The sequence below is a fragment of the Paramisgurnus dabryanus genome, chromosome 10 (genome assembly GCF_030506205.2).
Source record: "Paramisgurnus dabryanus chromosome 10, PD_genome_1.1, whole genome shotgun sequence".
NCBI lineage: Eukaryota > Metazoa > Chordata > Actinopteri > Cypriniformes > Cobitidae > Paramisgurnus > Paramisgurnus dabryanus.
The window spans coordinates 36921544-36940803 of NC_133346.1; the positions used below are offsets into that span (position 1 = coordinate 36921544).

The 19260-nt window shown below is 39.4% G+C and overlaps 2 long non-coding RNA genes across 4 annotated transcripts in view; one reads left to right on the plus strand and one right to left on the minus strand.

Moving 5' to 3' along the window:
* Positions 1-19260, minus strand: part of LOC135718172 (uncharacterized) — a 100427-nt gene that overhangs the window by 13759 nt on the left and 67408 nt on the right. The gene's annotated exons all lie outside the window — the stretch shown is intronic.
* On the plus strand, positions 18371-19106 carry LOC135718423 (uncharacterized). The gene is made up of 2 exons (XR_010520779.1): positions 18371-18427; positions 18551-19106. It is a non-coding gene; the product is annotated as an uncharacterized lncRNA (long non-coding RNA).

Sequence of the window (19260 nt, forward strand, 5' to 3'; positions counted from 1 at the left end):
CACACTGAAGTGTTCTCTCAGTAAAATACTAGTTTAGTAGTTTATACTGCAAGAATACTTGCAACTTTTCTTTAAGTGAACATAAACTTGTTATAGTTACTATTTATGTATTATTTTTTCACTTGCGTAACCCGGGACAACAAAGCTTCACATTTCAAATCAGCGATTACGTGCAAGCACTAAGATGATAGAGGGATGTATCAACGCTTCTTAGTTAAGGTAATAACATATTTTAATATTGAAAATGAGTAGACTATCGCAAGATGGCGGCGCGAACACATCGCGAGGCTCAGCGTCTCTCCAGTTTTTGCAATTTTGCAGTATTATTCCTGCTCATCTCGGGTCTGTTCGTACTGAACAGCTTTGCTTTAACATCATACACCCGACAGGAGCTTTTGGATATCGGTGAGGACTTTACCAGCAGTTTTATCACCAATCTTCGACTCATCCCTGAGATCGCTAGAACAACCGAGGCTTCGCACTCTACCCGGCCGGGCGGAAGTGCTCGCAGGCGGCGTCGAGATCGTAAACAAAGGCGGGGGAAGCGCGGAGGTCTAAGAGCCAAGCTAAAGCTAGCACCGCTCCGGCTCTCTTTACCCAGCATTTTCCTCGCTAATGTGCGGTCACTGGTGAACAAAATGGATGAGTTACGACTCCGCTTCACCCACAGTAAGAGACTTATGGACTGCAATGTCATGGTTTTCACGGAAACATGGCTACACAGCGACGTACCCAACAATGCTATTGAGCTAGCAGGAAGCTACACGCTCCGGGCAGATAGAACGGCAGATGACTCCGGCAAGACAAGAGGTGGTGGATTGTGCATTTATGTCAACAAAGCTTGGTGTACGAACACTGTCATTGTTGGGAGACACTGCTCAGCTAACCTAGAGTTTCTCATGGTTAAATGTAGACCTTTTTATCTGCCACGGGAGTTCACTTCCACCATAATAACCGCAGTCTATATTGCACCAGATGCTAATGCCAAGCTTGCTTTGAACGAACTTCATGCAGCCATTAGTAAACAACAGACTGCTCACCCAGAGGCTGCTTTTATTGTCGTGGGTGATTTTAATCACTGCAAATTAAAAACAGTACTCCCCAAATTTCACCAGCATGTTTCCTGCCACACCAGAGGAGACAAAACTTTGGATCATGTTTATACAAACATCAATGGAGCTTACATCGCGAGCCCCCTCCCCCACCTCGGACAGTCTGATCACCTTTCTTTGTTTCTCACCCCTAAGTATTCACCCCTCATCAACCGTGTGAAGCCATCAGTGAGGACCATCAAAGTGTGGCCAACTGGAGCAGACTCTTTACTTCAAGACAGGTTTCAACACACTGACTGGAGTATGTTTGCTTCACAGGCTGCCTGTGGTGCTCACACGGACATTGATATCTACACCTCCTCTGTACTGGATCACATCAACTCCACCATTGACAGTGTAACAACAGAAAAACAGATAACAACATACCCTAATCAGAAGCCATGGATGAACAAGGAGGTTCGACTTCTGCTGAAAGACCGCAACGCTGCCTACAGGTCAGATGACGCTCAGGCCTACAGTAAATCCAGGGCTAACCTGAAAAGGGGCATCAAAAAGGCCAAGTACTGCTACAAGCTGAAGGTAGAGGAACACTTTTCCAACTCTGACCCCCGACGCATGTGGCAGGGCATCCAGATCATCGGTGACTACAAGTCAAGCAACTCCACACCAACAGTCACGGACGTCTCCTTCCTTAACGAGCTAAATGACTTTTATGCTCGCTTCAACAGCGACAGCAAGGTGACGGCCACCAAAATCTCACCCTCAGCAGACCACCAACCCCTTAAACTCACCCCCTCAGATGTCCACACTGCACTGAGCCGGATCAACGCACGCAAGGCTGCTGGCCCGGATGGCATTCCCGGACGTGTGCTTAGGGCATGTGCAGAGCAGCTTGCAGGAGTCTTCACAGACATTTTCAACCTGTCCCTCACCCAAGCAACTGTGCCAACATGTTTTAAGTCCACATCCATTGTGCCAGTACCGAAACACTCCTCCCCAACGTGCCTGAATGACTATCGCCCCGTAGCACTCACCCCCATCATTATGAAGTGCTTCGAGCGACTGGTCCTAGCACACCTCAAAGACTGCCTACCACCCACACTGGACCCACACCAATTTGCTTACCGCAGAAATAGGAGCACAGAGGATGCAGTATGCACAGTGCTGCACTCTGCACTCACACACCTGGACAATAACAACACGTATGTTAGGATGTTGTTTGTTGACTTTAGTTCAGCATTTAACACCGTCATTCCCTCCAAGCTGACCACAAAACTTGGAGACCTGGATATCAACACCTCCCTCTGCAACTGGATTATGGACTTTCTGACCAACAGGCCTCAGCATGTTCGGTCAGGTCACACCCACTCCACCACCATCACACTTAATACTAGCGTACCACAGGGCTGTGTGCTGAGCCCATTCCTCTACTCCCTTTACACCCACGACTGCAAGCCTGTGCATGGATCCAACTCCATCATTAAGTTTGCAGATGACACCACGGTGATTGGCCTCATCAGTGACAATGATGAGACTGCCTACAGGGAAGAGGTACAGCACCTGGCCACATGGTGCGCTGACAATAACCTGCTCCTTAACACCAATAAGACCAAGGAGCTCATTGTGAACTTTAGGAAGAAGAAGGGAAGCACGCATGACCCCATCCACATTAACGGGCTGGCTGTTGAACGTGTCTCCAGCTTCAAGTTCCTGGGAACCACCATCTCGGAGGAACTGTCCTGGGCCACAAACACCTCCAGCCTGGTCAAGAAGGCTCACCAGCGCCTTTTCTTCCTCAGGACACTGAAGAAGAACCAGCTGTCTTCATCCATCCTGGTGAACTTCTACCGGTGTGCGATCGAGAGCATCCTGACCAGTTGCATCACAGTCTGGTATGGGAACTGCTCAGTGGCTGACCGCAAGGCACTGCAGAGGGTGGTGAAAACTGCCCAGCGCATCACAGGGACACCACTTCCTGCTCTTGAGGACATCCAGGGGAAACGCTGTCTACGTCGAGCTCGCAGCATTCTCAAGGACTCCTCTCACCCTGACCACGGACTGTTTAACCTCCTCCCCTCCGGGAGGCGTTTCAGGAGCCTCCGAACAAGGACCACAAGATTCAGGAACAGCTTTTTCCCTTAAGCTGTCTCCTTGCTGAACTCTGCCCTCTGACACCCCTCAACACCCCCCACACCACACATAGACTCCTCCCCCTCTTCAACACTCTGATTTATTTATTTATTCACAACAAGCAAAAAACAGTAACTTGTTATTACTTGCACTACTGTCTGTTCATCCAGGAACACTGTATAATCCATTTGCACATTGTAATATTGTAATATTTTCTATGCACTTTACTGTCCATTGCAATACTGTAAATTATGTTCATAGTTCTGCCTATAGTGTACATACACTTTTACATAGCCCATCTGTATAGTATGTTCATAGTAAACCTATCTGTATATCGTGCTTATAGTATTTAATATCTGTAAATTATGTCCATAATACTTACCTGTATAGTTATTGTACATATTATAGACCTTTATTCTGTACTTACTGCTTATTGCACTTCTGGTTAGATGTTAATTGCATTTCGTTGCCTTGTACCTACATGTGCAGTGACAATAAAGTTGAATCTAATCTAATCTTTAATATTTTGAGTTTTGGACATATACTTAAAAAATCTAAGTTCATTTAACTTTTAAACATGTAAAATTAATTAAACTAAAACATTCAAGTGAATGAACTTTATCGGTACATGTTGTAAGGAATACCCATAATCCTTTGTCCCTGAATATTATTATTATTTAAGCTTTTTTACAGAATTAAGAACTGATAAAAACTTTAACTACATATTCTATTAAAATGTCATAGAGGTTTATGCTCTTATATTATTCATGTTGTTTAGTTGTAAATGATAAATTACAATTTTTGTAAATGAAAGTCACCGTTCAGGTGATCAATGTTTATTGACATAAACAGCACATTGTATTGTATTCTTCTCCACAGTACTGACAATTGTTGTCAAAAATGCAGTTTTGTGTGTTTTTCAGTGGAGAATCAAGTTTATTCAATGACTGACTTAGTAATGAGTTTTGTGTTATAATACAGGGATTAGACTAGTCCAAGACTAAAACATTTTTAAGAGCTGTCCAAACTGAAAACAACTTGCACTGACATATCTTAAAATACACCAGTGCTCTTGGTTTTGCCTCAAAATGCACACAGGTAATGTTTTTGGTAAGGCATGTTTGTTAAAACTAGTTATATTTCCTAATTAAACTAAGACCTAGTCCTGGAGTAAGCTGATCCCTGTCCGGGAAACCACCCCTAAGAGAAATATAATTATAAATTAATTAAAAATAGAAAATCTTTAAACTGCGTTAACTAAGTGGAGATGTTGGACAGAGTAAATCAAAATCAACTTAAAATCAAGTTTAATGCACTTTCTGAATGATATTGTAATTATTAGAAAGTTTAAGTTAAATTTACTTGTTTTGGTTCACATTACTTTAAGGGCAACCAAGATTTCTCCAATTTTATTATACAGGCTAGTACAAAGTAGCTTATATGTGACCAGTCACGGAAAGTAGGGACACAAGTCGGCAGCACAAGTTTCGAGATAATGAGCAACAAAGTATTTATTTTAAAAATTTGTGATTTTCGTTTTATTGCAGAATCTATTAGTTGAGATCACGAAGAAGCCTGTCCATGTTTGAGATAGCAGTTTTTGTATATTTAAAAGCGTACATTTTGCGGTGGAAATCAGCTTGTTTTTACTGAGATTCCAGCGTGCAGCGGGGGGCGTCATTGTCTTTGTGTATATTTACATACTGTATAAGCTTGTGTTTTTGCCTCCGCCCCCACAGGGAACAGCGTGACTAGTGAATAAGGATAGTTCGCCCAAAAATGAAAATAATATAAGTAATGACTTACCCTTATGTCGTTCTAAACTCAAAAGACCTCCGTTCATCTTCGGAACACAGTTTAAGATGTTTTAACGTTAGATTTAGTCCGAGAGCTTTATGTCTCCTTCATTGAAAATCTATGTACGGTTTCCATGTCCAGAAAGGTAATAAAAGCATCATCAAAGTAGTCCATGTGACATCAGTGGGTCAGTAAGAACGTGTTGAAGCATCGAGAATACAGTTTGGTCCAAAAATAGCAAGAATTACAACTTTATTCAGCATTGTCTTCTCTTTTGGCTCGAGCGTGAAGTCACGTGACTGTAGTTCCGTGTCACTGAGTTTATGCGGCGCCACAGTCGGATGATGTCAAAGTATCGCGAGAGCGCTTTAAGAAATCTTATGGAGTAGTTTAATTCAACTCGCTCTCGCGGTACTTTGACATCAGTTCTTGCATCAACAACATGAAGACAAACACATACACAAAAAAGGCTTGTTTGAGATGCAGCTTGCCTCGCCTGAAATATAGGCGAGAGTAGCCGCCTAGCCGGCTGCAGTGAGAGAAGGAGTGAAAAAAGTGCAGGCAAGCCTCACTCATTAAACGCTTCATGAATCTCGCTGTGTTGTGGACTCCAAACGTCAGCAATGGAAGAGATCGCGTTCGCGTCTTTTATTGCGGATTAAATAGATGCAATACCAAAAAATGCATTTACATTAAGGAGAATCAACAAAACTGTTCAGTAACTGGAAAAGGCTTAGTAAATGTTTCTGTGTGAAATATAAACAGCACACAGTACAAATAATACAACACCAATACAAAAGTTTAAAGGAATTCATTAAAAGTACACGCCGGATGATTATGAACAAGGGCTCACTGATTCTGAAGACGATCTGAGCGACGATGAAAGCGACATTATACGACTGAATAATATCACTAATCTACAACTGAGCGAAGATGAAGACGAAGACGAGGAAGAATGTATCGGTCTGGCGTCAGATGAGTTGGACCGTAAGATATCAGAGGCTATATCGGTTGTAACATTTGAAGGTGATGAAGACAGATAAATGTTTTTGCATGCTTGTGTGAAATATTTAATAAACAAACATTAATAGCTATCTGTGTGTTGTTTCCTTATTTTATAATTACAGTTATAGGATTAGGCACTCTTTCAATAGAAAAAATTATCTATAGTATAAGAGTTTATTTTTCTATTCAATGTACATAAGAGTTGCCTTAAAGATGCTAAGATAATTTTTTTATATAAACTGTAAAGCACATGGGGGAGCTTTACAGAGGGTACGGCTTATCTCAATGAGATGTAAATGAGCCCTATTGTCCCTCCCAGCAGCTGAGTTGGGTTAAAAGGCACAAACTTTAAAAGCCGTTTTCTCAGCATTAAGAATTTTGGAGTGCCTACCTTATCAGATTTCCATGTGTTACACATTGTTGGAAAGCTTAGAATCTGCACTTTCAGAATCTGTGAATAACTCAAAATGTCCCAGATCTGACTTGTGTCCCTACTTTCCGTGACTGGTCACATATTTAAGTTCAATGTGTAATAACTGCAAAGTATTTGATATCGCAAAACTCGCAAAGTTAAATGAACTACATTTTTGAAAGTTACCATTGCTTAATTATTTTATAGCAACCAGTTTACTCACATTTTTTAAAGGGATAGTTCACTTTAAAATGAAAATTCTGTCATCATTTACTCATCCTCATGTTGTTCTAAACATGTATGAATTTCTTTTTTCTGATGAACACAAAAGAAGATATTTTGAGAAATGATGGTAAACACACAGCAGTGAACAGTGACTTCCATAGTAGGGAAAAAATATTTTGAAAGTATTGTGATAAATGAAGAAAAATATTTTGATAAATGATTGTAAACACACAAGTGATATTACCCATTAAATTCCATTATATTTTCTATTCCTACTATGGAAGTCAATGGTCACTTCCTGCTGTGTGTTTACCATAATTTCCATGGGTGCACATATGCATGCATATTATATTAGTCCCGATATTTTAACTTTAGACTCAACCAATTGAAAAAGTGGGTGGGACATATGAGGGTCTGGAAACAAATTAATACCACGGCACAAGTTAATACCACGCGTCAGATTGCCTTGATGGTGTGCTCGCATCTGTGTGCATGGCTTCTCCACCTTCTTTTAAGTCTTCCAAAAGCCATCTCTACTGCCATCCTGCTTTGGCTTAATTTAAAATTAAAGTGCCTCTGAGCTAGCCTGGCTCCGCCCTCCTACGTGCTTCCGCTTAATTTTCATTTCGCTTCAGCAGTACGTCTGGGATGGCTCTATAGAGTTTCGTTTTCTCCTGCAAAAATCTGCAGGACCAATCAGCGAACAGATGGGGGTGGCTAAGAACGATGACGTTGAGGTCATGCGTCAGTTTGAGTTGTAGTTCAGTAATGGCAGCGGAGAAAGACGTGAGAAAATCTATTCGGTCCGTTGTTGCAAAACTGCTGAATATACAGAAGTTAAAGCCAGAGCAAGAACCAGGTTTGCTAAGTTTTGTTTGTCTGATTATTCTGACTCGTTGTTTCCGGCCGGTTTCAGTGCATGATGTATGTCACGACCACACGTTAGCGATTGGCTTTGACAGATCCTGAGTGACTCTGGGCAGATCCAATAGTTTTAAACTTCAACAATGGACCCTCCTTAACGGAAGTAACGCTTTGCAATGGAGCGTGGCCAGACTCTCTGTACAAATGAAATGAATGTACGAGAGTCTGGTTGGACCAGGCTACCTCTGAGCATCTGTCAAGTGACCATTGTCTGAATATGGCTTCTGTATCCAACAGAGTAGGGGATATGCTGGATCAGCTAATATTAATAATGGGATGTCGACGCCTTCAATGCGTTTTGAAGGGTTGGGTGGAAACAGAGTGCACAACACTCTTGTAACAGTAAGAATGTATTGGATGGACAAACTCTTCACCGCTCGAATATGTAGCCTTTCTTAGCAAGGCAGAGACACAGTTCTTCCCTAATGCAGACCTCTGCTGTGGGTGATTGTAGAATGGGATGTGACCACATGTCCTGCAAACCTTAATACCATCCCGTCTGAGCTCATAGGTTTCAGTAAGCATGTACACTGTCATACATTTTGGACAAACCACATACTGTAAGAAGTCGTCACGGAGGATACCAGTCAATTTCATCATGGTCAAAAGTTTAATCAACAAGTGTTCTGGTTTTTCACTTTTGGACTGATCACTTCCATGCCCCACCCCATCTTGTATGTGAGGATAGGATTCACTCTGCTCCTCAGCAAGGATTTCCCATTCTTCACAAAGTCATCCTATGGAAATGTAAAGGACATATTTAAAACACATGCAATGCACATACTCAGCACCACCATTAGAGATTGAAAAGCCCATCATGAATATGGCCATTTGAGGGCACACTCACATTATCCAAACCAAACCATGCCCCAGCGCGATTGTCACCCCTCCCTACTCCCCCAGGTGCACGCACTCACGCTGTACTTTATATCAATCCGAGTCCAGGCGTGCTTAACACTGGAACCCACCGTAATGATAAGTCTGTGTTTTTTATTCGGAGTCGTTTGGTGCGCGATTACAGACAGCCCTCTCACATGTCATCATATTGCTTAGTTGATCTGTAACGTGTGCAGCTTGACATTCACGGAACCCCGCTGCTCGCATCAAAAGGTTTTTACGGAGGCAGAAAAAGGTGAGTGGTCGCGCAAATGACGTCTTCACCTTTTGAATCCCGCTCAGGCCCAATTGCGCACCAAAGCCTTCCACGCCTGAGCCCAAGTGAACCGCGCTCCGGCCCACCTCTGCAACCCGGCCGCAGCGCGATAAACCAATCCGCGCCCGGGCGTGGAACAGAGCGATCACACTAGTCAAACAAACCAGGCTTTGGGGGTCAAACGCGCCCGAGCGCGGTTTGGTTTGGATAGTGTGAGTGCGCCCTGAGATTGAAAAGCCCATCATTAATATGGCCATTTGAGATTTAAAAGCCCATTGTTAATATGGTAGGGGTGGAACGGTACACAGAAGTCACGGTTCGGTTCATACCTCGATTCAGGCGTTACGATTCGATTAAATTGGCAAAAAAAAATGTAGTACTTAAGATAATCTTAAAAACATATGTGTCCTTATCAGTGTTAATTTGAGATGTCATGAATATGAACTGAAATGCATTTAACATACTATCTCGTATTACAAAAATGTATACCACTTGAAGTAATCTTGTACTAATCTTTCAAACAAATATGGGTTCAAATTTTTCATGTGTTACCTAAATAAATTTTTTTATTACATTTTGGCATATTTCATATTAATGTACTAAAGGACAACCTTGCATGTGATTGGAGGAGCCTGATGAGCTTCTCGCCTTCGTCCAATCACGTGCGAGGTCATGGCCACGAATCATACAGCAGTACAAGACGAGCATATAACAGACGTTTGGTGTTTGTAACTCCAAGAAGAGAAGACGGGTGCACAATCCCAAGATTACGAAAAGAATAATTTTATGTATAAGCATATTTTTTAAGTAGCCCAAGCTAAAGCTGTGTGTTTTATAACTCAGAGGTGTTTTTTGTCTTGTAATTTTTAGGAGGCTGTACGGCGTCTTCATAACTCTGAAGCACACTGTAGGCGCTATGAACCAGAGCAAGGGTAACGTAACATTACGATTTAAGGAATATGTTTTTATTCTTGTATTAGGAAATAGATACGTTAATAGATCCGAGCTTAAACCCGCATTTTGTTTTCAAATTTTTTTTTTATATCGGTCTCATTTAATTGTTTTCAAGCTTCCTGTAAGACATATTATGAGTCGGTACGCCGGAGCTTCAGATACAAGCAACCAGAACTCGCATCACATGCGGAAACTGCAAAAAGTTTAGCTCTGAGTCGATCCGGAACAAAAAGGGTTTTTTATATAAGATTTATTATATTAGATCAGTTTTTTGTAAATGTGAGTGTTTTTCAGGTCAGTTATTGTCTTTATTGATTGTATTACAGTTGCTGGAAGCGAGACGTGTGGTTGGCTAAGGATGAGATGGACATTTGGAAGTGCGCCACCATAGATGTATACACCTGCAAAAGTGACTTTTTTCCAACGATTTTTAGGGATCCTTCCCGAATGTCTTGGGCACTTTTTGACGTGTTTGGAAGACAACATAAGAGACATTATGCTGCTTTGTACATAGTTGTGTGTTTCTAATTAAAGCTCTTTCTTTGAATTAACAGCTGTGTGTTTATAAATAAAGTTCTTTGTTTTCTCTTATATTCCTTGATGGTGTGTAGTCCATAGCACAATGACATTAATAAATAATAAATTATTATAACATAAATTATATAATTATTTAATGTTTGGGTTTACATTTATAATGAGCCAGGGTGCCCAATAACCCCCCTCTTTAGGGTAACGGCCTGACTTGAATTTACTCACTCAGTATTGGCTGAAGCCACTACTTTTAAACAAGAAAAATCCCTTGTGATTGGTTTGCAGTGATCTGCCAACCATTCACGGGGGAATTTTCTTGTTTAAAAGTAGTGGCTTCAGCCAATACTGAGTGAGTAAATTCAAGTGGGCCATTACTCTAGTTTCGCTGCTATTCACATGCTAATTATGCCAGAGACGCTCTACCTGGCCGGCAGAGGTTTCGCTGCTATTCATATGCTAATTAGAGGCATTGCACCCCCGTGGGGCTCTCCACCTACTTCATGGTTCGTTTACGACAATTTGTGGCACAGATGAACGCGACGCTTGCTGCCTGTAAACTGAGAAAAGCTGCAGAAAATTAGGGAGATTTCCGGGGGTCTACAGGCCCTTACGGGCACGAAAATCCCACTTTTCATGCAGTGGTTACTACCACGTTGTCCTTGGACATTGATTATGGCACGGTGTCCAATAATGTTCCTGCCACGTCTCGTTTAAGTGAGGTTAGAACCTGCCTCATCCTCATCTCATGACCCATGGCATCCCCCTCCAGCTCCACCTTGTCTTCTTCCTCTTACTTCACCTCTTTGCTCTTGTCGTCCTCTCTCTCTCACATTATCACATCCTCTTCCTCCTCCTCTTCTTCCTACTTCACCTCCATGTCCTCTTCCTTGGCCTCATCTAATTCTCACTCTTTTCAACCCCCAACAATCAATACTGCATGATAATAAGGTGTCATGGCCAAGAACCATAAAAAATTAAAACTGTTGCCTCACAAAAACTAAAAATGCATCAAAGCCAATGTTTTTACTAATCTTTGACATGGCCAAGACTGTGAAAAGGGGAAAATCCAGTCCATAATCACTTTTTATTTAGAAAATCTGTCATTTTGTGTTTTTTCACCAAACAGTAACATCATTTATGAATTTAGTAATTAAAGATTTAAAATCATGGAATTTTTTGTAAAGACTTGGTAGTTTTGATCGGTATTGAGGTTGAATAATAGATTTATGCAAAAAAATAGAAAAATGTGCATCTGATACATTTTTACAGCCGTTTAATTTAGTGGATATTTGAATCCACCAACAGCATGAAAGGGTAGTAAATTTGTCCATGGTGTATTGTTGACTGTGTAAAAATTCTCAAAATATGTGCGAATATAAAAATTGTCACCAAAAATCACTCCATTTGCTTAAACACAGAGAAAGTTGTGGCCAAATTAAGACAAAAAAAATCCCATAGTTGATGAAAACATCCCGAACAACACATAAGGGTTATATAACCCCTGCTAAGTTAAATGATAATATTCCTGATACATGTATAAAGTGTAATGAGACAAAAGGTGTATATTTTATCACTGCATATGCCCTGTAAAAAAAATGTAGCATGGTTTTTGTTACCACCAAAGATTTGTTACCACCAAAATCAATATTGTACCAGATCAGTATTAAAGGGACTGGATTTTAAGTGTTTTATTAATCAAAATCAATGTCTTTATTCATAAATATGTCCTCATTGGTGTCAAATTACCTCTGCCAGTGATCTGACTTTTCTTAATAAGCTTAGAATTTTTTTTCTCTTTACTTACATTGAAGGGGTAAGTCCAAGGAGGCTTCCATGTCGTTCCGCCGTACTGATTAACTATAATAGCAGAGAGGGACAAAAAGCACTAGCCTACCAATGCGTTACCACAACGTGTTTTCGTTCACAACACGTGAACCAGCTGAAACGGACAAGGAGATCAGTGTATTCGTAACGGCTACTGTAGTTGCAACACGCATTTGGAAAAGCGAGGTTCTAGAGAGCACTATTCGTTTGAAGGCAAAATACAATTTTACCACTAGATGGGGGTATATCCTACTTACTGTCCCTTTAAAAAGTAAATTCTTAATTTCATGCAAAATCCGATATCCGCAGTGTTATTTTGTCATTTTTTCTCCTCTTTTCCCAAAACGCAATAAACGCAAGTCATCTTTCTCTGTAAAGTGCAATAAATCTGCTCCACAAATCACAGCGCACCATTCCATGCATTGTAAACAACAATTGTTGAATTCACATGGAATCCTAGTTTTCCTCATTTACATTGTACATCGTGATCAACAAAAAAACAACAACAAAATAGTAATTTTGATGGCATTGAAATACCTATGGAGGTTTCTGTGGCGGAGAAGAAACGCAAACCACTCGGGTGATGGAAAAATGCCGCCTGTTGCTTGTTCTCAAACGACAACATCAAGCTTCTGTCATGCTAACACATTGACCCCAGGGAATCTTATGAAAATCTTTTCATGATTTTGCTCAAAGTTAATGAAAATCAAGCAGGACCAAACAGTTTACAGCTGATTGCTGTCAATTAAGTTCAGCGACGACGTCCCAAGGATGACAGCACCAGTAACAGTGTTCTTAATATGACAAAGTGTTTTGATTAATGCCATTAATGTTTATTTTTTAATCAGTGTATACCACTAGTCAACTAAATGAATATATATAATAAAGTCATCATATTAGATTTTCATCATCTTACATGTTCTAAAATTTATTGTAGTGCGTGTTTTTCTGTCATCTGGACAAAATTTGGATCACTCACTGTTTAAGACGATATTGCTTATGACCAGTGTTGTATAAAGTACTAGAAAGCAATACTTGAGTAAAAGTACAAGTATTGTACTAGAAAAAGACTTTGGTAGAAGTGAAAGTTGTCTTTTAAAATATTACTCAAGTAAAAGTCTTAAAGTATCTGATATTTAATGTACTTAAGTTTTTGTAGTAAAAGTAAAAAGTGTTTTTTTTTTTTAAAGCAAGCGGTTAGAACTTAGATTGTGAACTTTATTGTGGCTTTCTTATAGTGAAGCATATTCAGGGTTCCCATTATCTTCTTAATCTCAATCATCAAATAAAAATCAGTTTTTTCCAGGACTGTTCAGGCACAATTCTCTTAAGTTCAAAGAGCAAACAGCATATTTTTAGAGCTGACATCAAATAAAAAAGCAGAAATTTCACTTTTGTATGAACTTCAGGTAAAAATGAAAAATAAATAATAACTTATTTCTTTCAATTCAATTCAATTCAATTCAATTTTATTTATATAGCGCTTTTCACAAAAGTCAATTGTTTCAAAGCAGCTTTACATAAATAGAAGCAGTGAAAAGCACAGAAAACGACAGATAGCACAACAAAATACATGAAAGCATGAGCAGTTAAATTTGCTGCGGCTATGACTCAATATTATAATTGCACGTATTACTAAAGCAACGTATAGAAGAGGAAGCTAGGTAAAGCCCAAAAAGGCTGCCTCCCCGGGGTGAAAAACCCCCTAGGAGAAAAAAAACCCCCGTGCTTTTATCCGAGGAAAAATAAGTCCTAGGAGGGAAAAACCCTTGGGAGAACGGAAATGGAGATTTAGCGGAGATTAAGCGGTTCTGCCGGTGATCGTTGGTCAGGTATCAGCTGGGCATAACGTTGAAGGACAGCCAGTAGATCAGAGGTGTGCCGACTTTCACATCTACCGGGACTGGGTCTGTTTGTCTCGTCCTCGGGTCGAGGACGAGACAGGGAGAGAAAAACAAAATCGTATTAGCGTAGCGGCCGTTCATATGTATTGAAGTGTCACACAGTGATGTGGTTTAACTCAGCTTAGTTCCAGACAGACTAAATATTGCGGCATAATTATGTTATCCACAGTTGAGGATTTAGCAAATTGGGGGCCCAATGCGAGGGTATATATGGTAAATAAGGGTCACCTTCCGATCTTTAAGAGAAAATGAAACCTGACGACCCGTTTGACTAAGGCCTCCCTTATGCAACAAACATATACTGCAGTATATTGGAAAATATCATGTAATATATTAGGCAATATATTACCATATATCGGATTTAATATTTATATTTCCCAATATATTGTAATATATGCATAGAAAATATCATGTAATATATTAGGCAGTATATTCCCATATATAGGATTTAATATGTATATTTTCCATTATATTGCAGTATATGAATAGACCATACATGTATATATTGATACAAAATATATTGTAACCAAGACCAAAAAGGGCACTATGTTTTTCCATGTAATAGCTTGTCTTTATATGATTTAATATACTGCAATATATGCAGGGGCGTCGCTAGATCCCTTTTACTGGGGCACATGCCCCAGTGTAAATCTTTTGTGTCCCGGTGTAAATCTCAAGTTTAAATTTTAGCAGTTAACTAGTGTATTCCTATACAAAGATAATCGCGGCAAAAACGGATCTATATGCAATGTAGTTACCCAATTTACGCTTGTAAAAGCGACGAAGCAGTCGCATTGACTCGTGCACACACGTATCCATGTCCATGCAAGTCTTTGCGTTCATCTGCACACAACCGCATTCAAAAGGTGACGCCAAGCGAGTTAGCTTATGAAAACATGACTAGACTAAAGTAAGTTTCTAAATAATAATAATAATCTTATTTTGACTCGATCATTATTGGCTTCTTTAGATGAACATGTTTTGTGCAAAGCAGGGAAAGCGAAGCAGACAAGAGAGATGATGAGTTTTAAGGAGGTAAGACGAACTACATCCTCACCCGATCAGGTCTGAAACATTAGAGGAAAAATCTCAGGAAAACCTCGTCAAGTCTGTAGAATTGAATTGTTGCTGAGACAGATGTAAGATGTTCTTAAGATTATCTAAGTGTACTTCACTGTGCTATTTTGAGGCACCATGAATATGAACTAACATGCACTTTTAACATACTATCTCTGTATAAAAAAACTTATTTAGTTAACACTTGTATTAATCTTGAACACAACTTTTATACAAAGATGGGTTCAAGTTTACTACAAGTGGTACATAAATACATTTTTTAAATACATTTTTAGCACATTTTAGTTCATATTTATGGTGTCTCAAAATAGCACAGTGAAGTACACTAAGATGATCTTAAGAACATCTTAATATACTAAAAATTTGTCTTTAGTACTTCTTAAGTACAAAATTAGTGTGCGAAAATAAAGCACTTAAAATACACTATGGAAGTGTACTACTTTTTCACCTTGGTTAACACATGAGTCAGTTTTGGTGAACTGTTACTTCAAAACTCTACACACAAATCCTTACATTTCTCAGTGCTTACACCATCTGGTCATATGGAAAGCACTAGCATTCAATACTGTTCACTCAAGTCAGCACAGCTTAGCAAACAATTACCAAGCTGGAAACACTAAAAGTCAAAATTGAACACACAGCAATCAGATCCTTCAATAGATACATAAAAGGGCCTGAATCTGTTCATTGAGCTTTGAAACAATGGATCCACAGAGAAATGAAGGAATAGGTCGAGGAAGAGGAGGAGGAAGAGGAGGAGGGCAAGAAGAAGAACATGGTGAAGGAGGAGAAAGAGGACATGGTAAAGGAGGAGGGAGAGGGCATGATGAAGAAATAGGTCGAGGAGGAGTAGGAAGAGGAGGAGGGAGAGGAAGAGGCAGAAGAGTAGGGAAAGAAGGAGGACATGGTGAAGGAGGAGGAAGAGGACATGGTAAAGGAGGAGGGAGGGGACATGATGAAGAAATAGGTCGAGGAGGAGGAGGGAGAGGAATAGGAGGAGGGAGAGGAGGAGGGAAAGGAGGAGGACGTGGTGAAGGAGGAGGAAGAGGACATAGTGGAGGAGGAGGAAGAGGAGGAGGACGTGGTGAAAGAGGAGGAAGGAGATGAAGGGCAAGGTGACAAGCAATTTCAAGGTGAAATACAAGCCACTCTAGTTGACCATGTCCTGGTCCATGGTATGACTATGAGGGAGGCTGAGCAACGAGTAAAGCCTAATTTGAGTCGCTTTACTTATGCCTCCATCTTCAGAGCCTTCAGGGAGGAAAACATATAGGTGTACTTACAGTAAGACTGCTCTATACAGTAACTTTAGTGTGCATACACTGTTGGACTATGCTACTGGAATAAAGAAATGCATCAAATTGCCTTCCATACAGATAGACATATCAGCAGATGAATGCAAGGGGTGGATCAGGCAAGAGGATTTTACCCTTGCTGTTTGGCTAGGACCAATATAGCCTGTGATGTGGATGAGATTCTCTGGCCTGACCCAGAACTAAGACGGGATGTTGAGGCGAAATATTACAATTTACAGTTGTGCTGTGTATAGCACATGAATGAATAAAAATGCATACATTGATTGTGTCTTTTTGGTCATGTGAAAAGGTTTTTGAGGGGGAGAACCACAAGCAACTTACCAGTTTTGGATATATTGTTTTGAATTGATTGCACAAGTGTGTAATACTATATTGTAGTGTGTGTGTTTTTGAAAGCTTGTGTGTGTTGTCTGAGGGAAAAGTTTTGTATTTCAGTAAGAGTGAATGGTTTTGAGTGTAGAGCTTCATTTTGACCTGAAAATATGATGTTTGGAGTATTGTGTGAGACTTTATGGAATTGTCTTTACTGTTTTGAGAATATGAGGCATAGTTTCAAGAAATGTGTAATAATGTTAGGTATAACGAAGATTATACTTGTATATATGTATCTTTTGCAGTAACTGTTGAACTGTAGAATAGTGGGTTGAGCAAAGGACATTGTATAGAAGTGTTGCACACTTCTTGCACACAGCAGGCTTTCAAAAAAGTCAGCAAAAAATGGGGGGCCTGTGCCCCAGTAGAGCTTTATATCTAGCAATGCCCATGAATATATGGATGTGCTATGTATGTATGTATGTATGTATGTATATATGATTTAACAATTTTTACTTTCCAAATAAACAACTACAGCATATTCATGAATATGCATGGCATATAGCCTAAAGAAAATATTAAAGACAAAAATCTGCATTACACAAATAACAGTTTTATTGAAACAGCAGAGACCTTTCTTTCATTTTCTACGTTTGTCAGTACTCTACTCAGCACCGACTGCTTCAACCAGAATGCGTGCCAAAGGCGATGGAGCATAATGCTTGAGTAGGAAGCTGAGATTCAGGCGCGAGGAGAGGACAAGGACACATACCTGTGACTAGCAACAATGAGGCTGATAGGTCCTGACAAGAGATGTATAGTAACGAAGTAGAACTACTTCACTACTGTACTTAAGTACTAAAAGACAGTATCTGTACTCTACTGAAGTATATATTTTTTCTCCTACTTCCACTTTTACTTCAGTACATATTTTTGATGAGTTTAATACTTTTACTCCGATACATTTTTTATGTGCTGCATAGTTACTCGTTACACTCAAATGTTACGAATCATTCCAAACCCACATTATCACTGCCAGAGCGGTGATACACATTAGAAACACACACAAATCGTGTTCTAAACCAATCGGAGATAGTGAAGGGCGGACCCCTCCCTCCCTCTCACTCCCAAATATGAGCCGGGGTTGTGGACAAAGTGAAGCAAATAGAGAACCAAAGTGCGCGAGAAAGACAGAGAGAGAGAGAATGCGTGAGAAAGGGCGAGTGTGCGTGAAAGAAGGAAACTTAAGTTCATTGAAACACCTTGTACCTTTACTGTACCTATTACCATTATATCGACTAATATTTAATTATTTGGTTAAATTAATCTAAATTATCTGAACAGTCCTGTCTTTGTAGTCCTGCTACAGCCAAAGGAATTGTGAGTGTCCTTTAGCTAAAACATTTGAAATAATATAAACAATATTATATTCAAACTTTTGACTGTTTTCTTTAATAACTACATTACACAATACTTGTACTTTTACTTTCAGTACTTGAGTAGTATATTTTAAAATAAACTACTTGCAATACTTAAGTACAAAACATGTTTAATACTTTAGTACTTCCACTTAAGTGCTGTGCTTAAAGAGCACTTCAACTTCTACTCAAGTCACTTTTTTGATAGAGCACTTGTACTTTTACTCAAGTCTGGGTCCCTAGTACTTTATACATCTCTGGTGACCTATAGTCCTAACTCATACTCCTAATCAGTAGGTGGCGGTAATGCACCTAAAAGTTGTTTGCTAACCACCAGTAAAACTTGAGAAGGAGACATGCTCTCAACCCAGGAAAAACTTCAAGCTTTACAAGGTACATAGTTTTCAGAGGTGGTGCTTTCCAGTTTTGATTGCATCTCTTCCAGGAGAGATTTTTGTGAACCAGAGGGGAAGGAGTGAGAAGGGAGAGAGTAATCGTTGTTGTTTTGTTCCACAGATGCTGTTTTAAACCAGTTTCCACGGCCAAAGCTGATGTTAGAAAATCCATCAACAGTAGAATATGCGAGCTAAGACACCAGGTGAAGTGCAAAAGCATGGGTATATAAGTAATTTAAACCAGTGAAGAGCCAAGATGGACTCCTAGCCAGGATAAAGGCCTGTTCTTTTGGTAATTTATTTCTTTGCTTTTTCACATTGCCAAAGCTCCTTGAAAGTTTGTTTATTATTTATTTATCTTTTATTGTCTGTGCATTTTGTTTATATTGTATTTTTAACTGTATAACGGCACTGCTGAAAGTTTGAAATAAATAGACCTTTGTAATTTAAATTGCTTTCATTTATATTTTGTATATTTTCTGTTTTATGTCACTCTTTTAAAATGTAATTTATGTTAATGTAATGCAAGACATTTATGTAATGTAAAGCAAACCACATTGTCTGACCATGTGCAAAATCTCTTGTGGTTGTAATAGGTCTGTTTAGCTCTCTACCTCAAATTAGTTTTAGTATGTGTGCCTGATTAAAAGAAAATAAAGGTGGCTTTTGATAGATTATCCATTAGTCTGTGTTAATATGTGGTATAAATGTGTGTACATATTTTTATGTATATATTTCTATATAATTTTACATATTATTTAAAATATATTCTACAATATAGTAAACATACATGTGACACTATATCTGTACATATATTGTTAATACATTTTT